This window comes from Chenopodium quinoa, unplaced genomic scaffold (assembly GCF_001683475.1).
Source record: "Chenopodium quinoa cultivar QQ74 unplaced genomic scaffold, ASM168347v1, whole genome shotgun sequence".
In the NCBI taxonomy this organism is placed as follows: Eukaryota; Viridiplantae; Streptophyta; class Magnoliopsida; order Caryophyllales; family Amaranthaceae; genus Chenopodium; species Chenopodium quinoa.
In genome coordinates this window covers 68,771-79,845 of record NW_018743434.1, presented here as the reverse complement: position 1 = coordinate 79,845, position 11,075 = coordinate 68,771, and the positions used below count along the sequence as shown (strand labels likewise).

At 32.1% G+C, this 11,075-nt stretch overlaps 1 pseudogene; it reads right to left on the bottom strand.

The window, feature by feature from the left end:
- Positions 1-7,562: 7,562 nt before the first annotated feature.
- Positions 7,563-10,766, bottom strand: LOC110739092 (annotated as a pseudogene).
- Between the last annotated feature and the right edge of the window lie 309 nt (positions 10,767-11,075).

Below are 11,075 nucleotides of genomic sequence, written 5' to 3'. Positions count from 1 at the left end.
TTCTATTTTCATCATCAAATTCTTTTTAAAAATTTCTTTAAAATAAGATCCATTTAATTATAATATATTTAATCACAAACTTTTATACGTAGTTGGCCAAACCGTGTCACCAATTATTACAAGAGTTATTCCATTAGTGCTATAGGGGTTACTTAGTCAATGTTATAATGGTTACTCAATCAGTGTTATAGATAGGGGTTACTTAGTTAGTGTTAGAGGTTACTTAGTTAGTATTACAAGGGTTACTCGGTCAGTTTTATGCGGATTACTTTGTCCAGCTAGATGGTGTGGCTAGCCGCATACAAAATGTATTGTTATTAAATTTATTTAAAAAAATATAAGAGAATTAGTAAAATAATTTTAGTTTTGGTAAAAATACTTTCAGTTCAGTAAAAATAATTTAAATAATAACATAGATATCTATTTACAAACAAAACTATAAAAAGTATTATTATATTAATATAAGCCATATGATATTATATGTCTAAATATCCTACATTATCAGAACAATTTTTTTTTTTTTTTTTGACAGGATCATAATGAATTATTTGACCGTATTTAAAGCTCAAGTAAAAATGTTATCTTAAAATTTTATCAACCATCTGGGCATCGCCCGGTCATAAAACTAGTATATAAATAAAGTAGGCATTTTTGGAGAGCATTCGGCGCGCCACATAGGTAATCTAATTATTTCGACCAATGATAAAAGAGATTTATATTTTATTTTTGAATTAAAAAATTATATCACCACCTAGGTAAAAAGTAACGAGTTTAAATTTGATATCTAAAATTTTAATGCCACGTAGATTAAATACCACACCACGTACATTAAAAAGCACGGATAAAATTATCATTATAATCTTTTTGGAAATAAATTTATCTTATAAATTAATGAAAAAAAAAATTAAGTGGAAAAAAATATAGGAAAAGATAAATTTATTAATTCCCATTTATACAAAACTATAATGTATGTGTGCACTTGATCATGTATTTTATATAGGAAAAATTATCTAGAGTTTGATAACCTTGTCAAATCACATGTATTTGATATCACATGGTATCTTATACAAGTAATTTTTTAATATGTTGTATTTATCAACAATGGTAAAGATCACGTGCATTATAAGATATCATAAGGCCGTGCATTATAAGATATAAGAAAAATCACGAAAAAATAATACTTAAAATATACACAAATCTAATATTATATCACTAATAAATTAAAGCTGGTCTCGCAGTCAGGCCACAAGACAGCGACACTTGGCATTCCAATTTTTCGCCAAAGTGTCGAGTCACATAGGCGACAAATAAGTTTTATTGTGATACATATAATGCCAAGTAAGCAAATTTTGGATAAATTTTTTAAGATAGAATTGTTGTGTAGAGTTTTATTATCGATATACTTCTAATATTTCATATATACAAAATTAATCATAAATTTTAATAAGTATCCTATAACTCAGTTCTATTTCCATCATAAAATTCGTTTTAAAAAAGTTCTTTGAAATAAGATCCATTTATAATATATTTATTTTATAAAATTAATAGAGAATTAGTAAAAATCAGTTTTGATACGTAAAAATAATTTTAGTTTGGTAAAAATACTTTCGGTTTTGTAAAATTATTTAAGTTCAATAAAAATATTTTAATTCAATAATGACATAGATATCTTATTTTATACTATTTGAATAATCCTTTTGATATATTAAATATCATATCATATCATATCACTAATAAATAAAGCCAGTCTCGCAGTCAGGCTACGAGACAACGATACTTGGCATTCTAGTTTTTCACCAAGTGTCGAGCCACATAGGTGACAAATTGGTATTATTGTGACACATATGATGCTAAGTAAGCGATTTTTTTATAGATTTTTTAAGATAAAAATGTTGTATAGAGTTTTATTTCACTATACTTCTAATATTTCATATATACAAAATTAAACATAACTTTTAATAAATATCCTATAACTCGGTTTTATTTCCATCATAGAATTCGTTTCAAAAAGTTCTATAAAATAAGATCAATTTATAATATATTTAATTTAGTAAAAAAAATAATAGAGAATCAACAAAAATAAGTTTTAACCGGTAAAAATACTTTTGCTTTGGTAAAAATACTTTCAATTCAATACAAATAATTTAAGTTCAATAACAATAATTTCAAGTCAATAATAACATAGATATCTATTTACAAACAAAATTACAAAAAGTACATTATTCTATAAATAAGCGATAGAATATCGTATGTCTAAATATCTTGCATTATCAAAAGGGATTACATGACCGTATTAATAAATATTCAAGCCAAAAAGTTTATCCTAAAATTTTATCAACAACCCGAGCATTGCCCGGGCACAAAACTTGATAAATTTTTTTACCAATATCATATCATATCACTAATAAATAAAGTCGTTCACTGGAACTGTAAAATTAAATATACACATTATTAAATGTCAATGGAACTGTAAAATTAAATTACTCATCTAATTATGAACATTTAAAGCAACTAATGTTTCAAATGTGGATAGATTTAGACATTAGTAATAATCCGTTTGAGATTATAATTATTCCTTATAATTATTTTATAAGTAACCAATTAATGTAAGGATTTTTAAAACATAAGGATATATATTATGGAGGGAACTCGGGGCATCTCCCAGGGGTACGTACTAGTCACTAATAAATAAAACCGGTCCCAGGCCACGAGACAGCGACACTTGGCATTCCAATTTTCCTCCAAGTGTCGCGCCACGTAGGCGATAAATAGTTATTATTATGACACATATGATGCTGAACTGATATCCATTAGCCGAACTGATAAGTTCGGGTACCCGAATTTTCAAATCGGTTATCGGGTACTCAATAAGATATCCAATAATGATAATTAAACTTAATAATGTAGTTATTATGATATCATTCAACACTAATTAACAACAATACCACATGATCTTGACCAAATTTTTTATAATATTACTAATCATTCATATTATAAATGATTATGAAGTAAAGTAAGAGTTTAGATTTTGGATAAATAGATTTAAGTAGGAAAAAAAAAAAAAATTGCTTATCGGATCGGATTGGGTAACCGTTAATTTTAAAATGATACCCAATAACCATACCCGATAACAAATTATCGGATCGGGTACTCAAACCGTTATGGTTATCGGATCGGGTACCCTAATTTTTAGATCGGTTAAGGATCGGATTTTTGAGTTTTGGGGTTTTTTGGGTAGTTTTGTTCAGCCCTAGTGCAAAGGAGTGTCATGTCCAAAACAAAATAAATAAAAGACTGGCTAAGAATTAAATGTGGTAAAGCCACACCTCTAAATAGCTAAAATATCATATAAGTTAAATTTAAGGGAGGATCATGAAAATTGGTAACTATATTGTCTTGAGTAGGTCCATGATTTGCCAACCACTTCGCGGACAATAGTAGCTCCGATACGTGTTTTGCCAACCTTATTTCTTTGTAATTCTTTTTCTTTGAAAAAGATACTATATATGTACTGTAGTATACTGTGTACAATATCATGCATCAATCGATGCAAGTGATATATGATCTAAGAATTTAAGAAACATTATTCAACTCTTCGATCATTTAAACAAGTGGTTAAGGAGGTACAACTTTTCTAAGTATGATATAATTTCTTTCTGATACGATTACTTTCTAAACCAAGTACTCCGTAGGGTGTATTGACATAACTTACTAACGAAGCAACCTTGTCAACTAGGATTGATCAATCCCATATATGTATATATGATCTCATTGATCAAATGAGGTACTTTAGTAAGTTATGTCCAAGGGGCATTTGGGTTTACTTGAACAAAATGTATGTCTCTTTTTTTTTTCCCTAAATATAACTTAATTATCAAGCTAAGCTCAAGCCTTTTAATAAGTTAAACTACTTTGGTAATGAGTAATGACACAATAGGTCCACACCCAGTCCCTAGCTAGCTATCTCTAACAGTGTAGTGCCATGTTGTCATGCTTAGGGAAAAGGAGGTGAGAAACTTCGAACCCAAGCTTGGGGTTAATGGGGTATATACAGGAGGTAGAATTAGACCCTATTCACTTCATCTAATTTATACTAAAATGAAATTATTTTAACTGATTAAAACTTATTTTGTTGATTTTTTTATTGTAGTTGTTCTTTGAAGTTACTGATTTTCATTTATTACTAATTAAAAATTATTTTTATTAATCTAAAATTATTGTTACTAATTATTATTATTTTACGGTGAATAGATCTCCATGATCAAACATATCCCAACATGCATAACTACTATTGTATATATTCTTCAATTTTTTGTGACTATATATTATTCTCATCTCTAGAGGTGGAGTACTCCTTACATATTATATAATTGTACGGAGTATGTAAGAAAATAAATCTATGTAAATTTTTATAAGGAATGAGATGTATTACATCATACAAGCGAAACATCAACAAATAAAACTCAAAACATTATCGATTTTGCAAATATATATATTACCATGATTTTAAAAACATTGGTTGTTTAAATTAAACAAATTTATCCCCTACATGGAAAATAATATAACATGGACAAGTACGTGATCTGAATTTTCCAAATTAGCTAGTCTTCCTTCAAACTAACTTTTAAAAAAAACTATGTGTTGCAATTTAAACAACCCATGTCTCTTAGGTTTTCGACTCCATCCACATATTTTCAATATTCAATCACATTTCTCTTTTTCAAGGGAATTCAATTTTTATAGAATGAAATTATTGTAAATCATAGAGTAAGTAATACTTAGTACAAAAAATAGTACTCCTTAGTGTCATAGAATTTAAACATCTAGAAAAGGAAGAAGTAGATGAGGGAGATCCCTAACCCTAACTAGCTAGGGTTTGACCACTCTATATATGTTAATTAAGGTACAAAGAATGAATTCTTGGTTTCTAATTAAAACTCGGCATTAAATAGAATTCCCATACACCTACTTCAATTCATCAACTCTTACATTATTTTCTTTGTGTAGGGTTATAATAACCTTCGGTTAATAGGCATGTTTGTTTTATATTGTAAGTTTTCATGTGTAAATCCGTGCAATTTCTTACGCCACCCGAGTTACATGCATGATGCATACATACGTATTACTTTGTACTTTTTATTTGTTTCATGTCTTATTGGCCTAGCAATCCAGACATGCGATGTGTGTGATAAACATGCTTCGGAATATAATCAAATATTTTCCTAATACTCATAAAAATTTCTGATAAAAGCGTTGAAAATTTAAATATTATATACTAATAATTTCTCGAGTTATACTCGGGTTTCTATAGTAATGAAAGATTGAAAGTCGATGAATTCAATCACGAGCACAATTCATATGCGTAGTAGGGTACTACGGTAGTGAGTAAGGGAATGATTATAATTACATTACGAGTAGCTAGTATAAATATTGAAAACAATCAACATTATAATGAATTTGGGAATAACCAACAATATAAATAAAGATGGACTCCATACAGACCCCATGATGACAAGTTGGTTATTATTTGAACCATCTCTTCATCGTCTTGTATAACCAATATAGATGAACAAAACTAAACTCGTTTTTGGGACTTTATAAGCATATTTATTTCAAACCAATTCATATGACCCCGAGGGGCACCCCACACATTCAGTTCAATTTTGAAATTTTTTTCCAAAATCAACCCAAAATTGTTGTATAGCCTTCAGTTTTGGACTTTTTTGAACACGAGGAAAAACCATGCCGAGATGCTTCCCATAGACCTCAATATACCCCGAGAGTCCATTAGGCTGGGTGGAACCGTCCACTTTGCCTTTAAACTACCAATTTACTCAATTACAACTTACGTCAATTTCTTTATAGCTTTATGAAAACATATAATGATCATACCTTTATGAAAACATGCAATGATCATATATGATTCCAAACAACATTATATGATCTCGAGATGTACCTTGTAATACGTATCTAGAGATTTTTCGACACTAGATCCTGAAACTCCGAAATTGGTCCAAAATGGTGAATTATAGCCTTTATTTTTGGATTGTTTTGGACTTTTCCGTATTCGAAAAGGAAAGAGATCGAGGTGTTTCCCATGCACCCCACAACACTCCGGGAAGCCATTTAAGTGGTTGGAAACTTAGAACCATCAACTTTGCCTTTAAACAGTGCTGTTTTGCATCGGTATACGCCTCCTTGTATGGGCTATAGGCTTTTACAAGACCTTTATTTTGTCGACTAATGGTCGTGTATGGGCCTAAACAACATTATATGACCCTAAAATACATCCCATATTGTTTTGTGAATCTTCAATACCAGATCTCGAAACCTCCCAATTGGTTCAATTTTGTGTATTATATAGCCTTCAATTCAAATTTGACTTTCATAGATCATTTTTTGACCTAGCAAGATTAAATACGTAGTATCAAGGTTTTGCCTAGGGTTCCCAAAGAGCCTTGAGAAGTTGAGAGTCCCACTTGCTGCCCTGAATACTACCAAACAATCACTTATCCTATCAACATTTGGTGTTGTAACATTTTTAAGCTAAACATATTGAAGAATTTCTTTGAAAAAAAATTATTAATAATTTTGTCAAAAATAAATGGTCCACATACACTTTACACAATTAAGTCATGGATAGACCCGTTAATTAGCCCAGCCCGATTGTTCCATTGACGATCAGCCAATAACAAATGACCGTCACTCGGAAGAAATTTGGTGGACCATCAAACTCATGTTGAGTTCATACAGTGTGTTGACTGACCCATCTTGGCCATGTTGAACAGCAATTTTAAAACACAAAAATTGCACTTCTCATTAATTCTTTTCATCCAAAAAATGCTTTCAAACTCGGATTTCCATATTTAGGAATCCAATTTCAAAGCAGCTGGACCATCTTCATCATTTTAATAAGTTGAATTCAATATTAATTGTTGAACAAGGACTTATTGTCCTAAGACTTTGTTAGTCAATAAGATTGAATTAAATGTCCAAATTATTACTTACAACTCTTTTTATCAATTTTTTTTTTTTTTTTTTTATATATATTTACTTCTAAATAGATAATGATAATTGAGTGAGTGCATGATCTTTTGGAACATATTAAAACATCATAACTAAGAATTGGAACACATATTTTTCAGCAATTGATAGGCCTTATTTATTTAGATGATGACTTTTATCCTGTCAGACATTCTTATTTGATAGACCAATATGACGTTAGCACATTCTTATACTAACCTATCATTTCAAGTTTCGAAGATATTAATGTCACATAGAGGTTTTACTCTACTAGTATATGTTTTTTGGAAATTAAAAGATAAATTATGTTAGTAATCAAAGTCTTGATATCTCATAATAGATTAAGGCTATTATTGGTCTGATAGAAAGCCATTTCTGGAACTGGTTCCAATTCAACAGCCTCAAGGTTGATATCGCAGAATTAAACAGAACATGTACTACTATGAAGTACAATTAAGACAGCTTACTATTAAACTAAACTTTGTTGTCTTTGTAAACAGATCGTGATTCACTAGCACTCTTCCATAATAAATCGCGTATTAAGGCTCCTGCTTGACGAACTTGTGCCAGTACCAATGTTGGTTCCACACAATATGCATAGAATCTAAAGGTATACCCTTTGTTTCTGGCAAGAACAACGCAATAAAGATGGTCTTTATGACAATCCAACCAGCATAGAAGAAGAAGGCACCGAATTTGAAGCAGCACAGCATTGATAAAAATGTTTGTGAAAGTACAAAGGTGGTGGCAAAATTAACAGCAACGCTTATGCTTTGGCCTGTTGGCCTAATGTTCAATGGGAAGATTTCACTTGGCACAAGCCAGCTTAGGGGTCCCCAAGACCACCGAAACCAGCTGCATAGATGCACATGAAAACTAGCACTAGCACCGTGTTTCCCTTGGATATGTGTTCCGTTCCTGATATACCTGTTGTTGCTGCTAGAACTCCTGCCACTGTGATCTTCAGGATGGATAGATAGAAATAGAAAACTAGACATACTCAAGTTTATAATAAAAATTCCATATTTTCTGAGCTAATATGACATTAAAAGATAAACTACACTGCCATCAGTTCTCGTATATGATTGTTTAATTCACATAGTTAAAGGTATCCTTTAAATGTTAATGTTCAAAGTGGCCTGTGAGTATGATCTTGGAACTGTCTATAATAGACATGTGACTTACTAATTCAGGATAAATGTGGTAATCATTGACACAGGTTCATTTCAAGAAGTCGTGTTACATTTTCGTTGAATTGGACAGATATTATAATTTTTAGGCCAAAGCTGCACACAATGAGGTGGTCCAAAACCATGTAGTGATGTAACTATATTTTGAAACGGAAGGAATAGGTGGTGTAAATTGAGTGTATAATGTACCTGGAAAATAAACATCTGAACACCACCTTCCAGGAACAAGAACCTTCGACCAAATCGATCAACCAAAAAAGTGGACACAAGTATGGAGCTCAGATTAACAACGCCAGAATGATTGCAGCAATTAAGGCAGAGTCACTACCAAACCCAATAGACTGAAACAAGACAGGGGCATAAAATGCAATGACATTGATCCCAGTAATTTGTTGAAAGAATGGGATAAGAATCGCCAATAGTCTGAAAGGGCTCCTCTTTAGCTGCTTTGGTTAACTCAGTAGCCTTGATGAGCTCCGCAAACTCAGCTGTTACATCAGTATTATCCCCTTGCCTTCTAAGGACTTCTCAGCCTCCTCCATCTTGCCTCGTTCCACCAAACTGCTGGGGGTGTCAGGAATGATCAGAACTCCTAGATCATTATGGCTGCTGGGACTGCTGCGAAGCCTAAGGAAAGCCGCCATCCCCAGGTTTTTTTTGCTGTTGCATAATTAATGCAATTGGCTGTTACCACTCCAATGCCTATGAAAAACTGAAATCCAGTGTTGAATGCCCCTCGCCACTTTGGAGGTGCCACCTCTGATAGATATAATGGTGTTGCCTATGGTATAAGGCCATGATTTTGAATTACAATACTTAAATGTTATAGTCGAAGCAAATAATGATCAGATTATAATTGTAATGCAGGGGAACCATCTTTTTCAAAAGAGGATTCTTATTATGCTGGTACAACAATTAGTTACGTACTCACAACAATCATATACCATTTCTAGTTTATGAGACGGTATTATGGGAACATCCCACATAAATTAAAAAATTAATTACAAATATGTGAATTACGAAACTTGCAAGAGCTTTGTTTTGAGGGGAATAAAGGGTCTCTATTAGTCCCTAATCCTCAAAATTAACAAACAGCATTAGCTCGAAAGGCCACCAAACACACTAATTTTTAAAAAAATTATGCTAACCTGATTCGTAAAACCAACACCAAATCCTAGCAAAATGCAGCCAATGATGAGCATAGCAATATTTTGAGAAGCACCATTTACAGCAGCACCAAGAAGAATGGTGCAGCCACTGAGCACCATGGTGAACTTGCGTCCAAACTTTGCAGTAATACGGCTGGCCACTAGGGAAGCGGCTAATCCGGCTATGTAGAGAAAAGATGTGAAGGATGTCAATGCTTGGCTATCATACATACAGTACATATTTGTTTTGGCATCCCCTGATTTCTCCAGTGGGAAAAACTTTCTTAAGAACGGTACCATTGTTGTTACTCCCCCTGAGGTACAAAAGAAGGAAATTCAAGACATTGTTGAATATTCGATTATTTTATAAGATAGTTGAATATTTGAACTTGTCTTCAGTCATGTAAATTCTCTAAATATACAATAAGTCAGCTAAATTGATAATTCAACAAAGGAGAACCATATCTGTTAATCATCTAATCTCATCTACCAGTCAATCAAAATTACTAGATAACAACTATTAAGTTCAGCCAAATGACAACTGTTTTCTTTTGTTTTCTCCTTTTATTCGTGTTTAAAATGAACAGATCGAGTGAACACACATCGAATATTATCTTTGTTCAACTTCAAGTATGCAAGAACTATGCTCAATATATACTGTTAAAATAAAAATGGATTAGCTTTATTGCTGAAGAATGATCGATACCTGAAATGCCAATATCATAGCCGAAAATGAGTCCACCAGAGGCAGCAACAGTACAGGTTATCACCACAGCGGCTGTTACCTGCCCACCTGATTCGCCTCGAGCTCAAGGCCCCCTCTGTCTCCTACAAAACTTCCTCCTGCCATTTTCTTTTGGTTCTTTTTTGAGCTACTTCTCTATATTCCGTCTACGGAAGAGAGAACCAAAAATAGGAAGAGAGTAGACTAATGAAAGTGAAGTACGTAAGAGCACAAAGGAGGAACTTTACAAAGGTGGAATTGAATGTCCTGATGATATATTAGTGAACGTGGTACCAAAGGATACACAGTCAATTCAGCTGTTAAAATTCTGTTCTAGACTTTGTTTTTGGTTTTACTACTCACACAGTCACACACTTCTTGTGCATGCGTGAAGCGCAATAGAGGAATTTTTTTTTTTTTTTTTTTAATCTGTAGTCATTTCACTCATTTGCGCCTGGAAACTTTAGGACAACAAATTTTCCCAAATTGATTCTCCGTTTATATCTAGTTCAAAATTGACACCACCAAAGGTTATACGAAGTAATATTCAGGAAAATTCAAAAGGTTGTCTTGTTTAAAAACAACCACTTAAAAGATGTCTTATTAATAGCAATTTTTCCTACTCGTAATTTTTATTCATAGAAACCTACTTTCCATACTTGCATACCGAGAGACCTTCATTTACAACGTCTTGATTTACTTGGTAAGTGATACTTAGGGGTGAAGATTACTTACCCTCTCCGCTCACTTTAAAGCACCTGGCCCATAAATATTGAACCAAAAACCGTAAGCTCTAAGTGTATTTTGAGAACAAAAACATCCCCATCTTGTTTAAGTTTTTGAGATTCAAGCCATTCTACTGTGAATATGTGATAGTAGCTCCTCCTAAACTCTATTCGAAGGAAAAAAAAAATTAGGGAGCAAACATAACTACGAAGTATTTGTTAAGTAAAAATATGAAACATTAAATTGCTTACTAGTAAATGATTT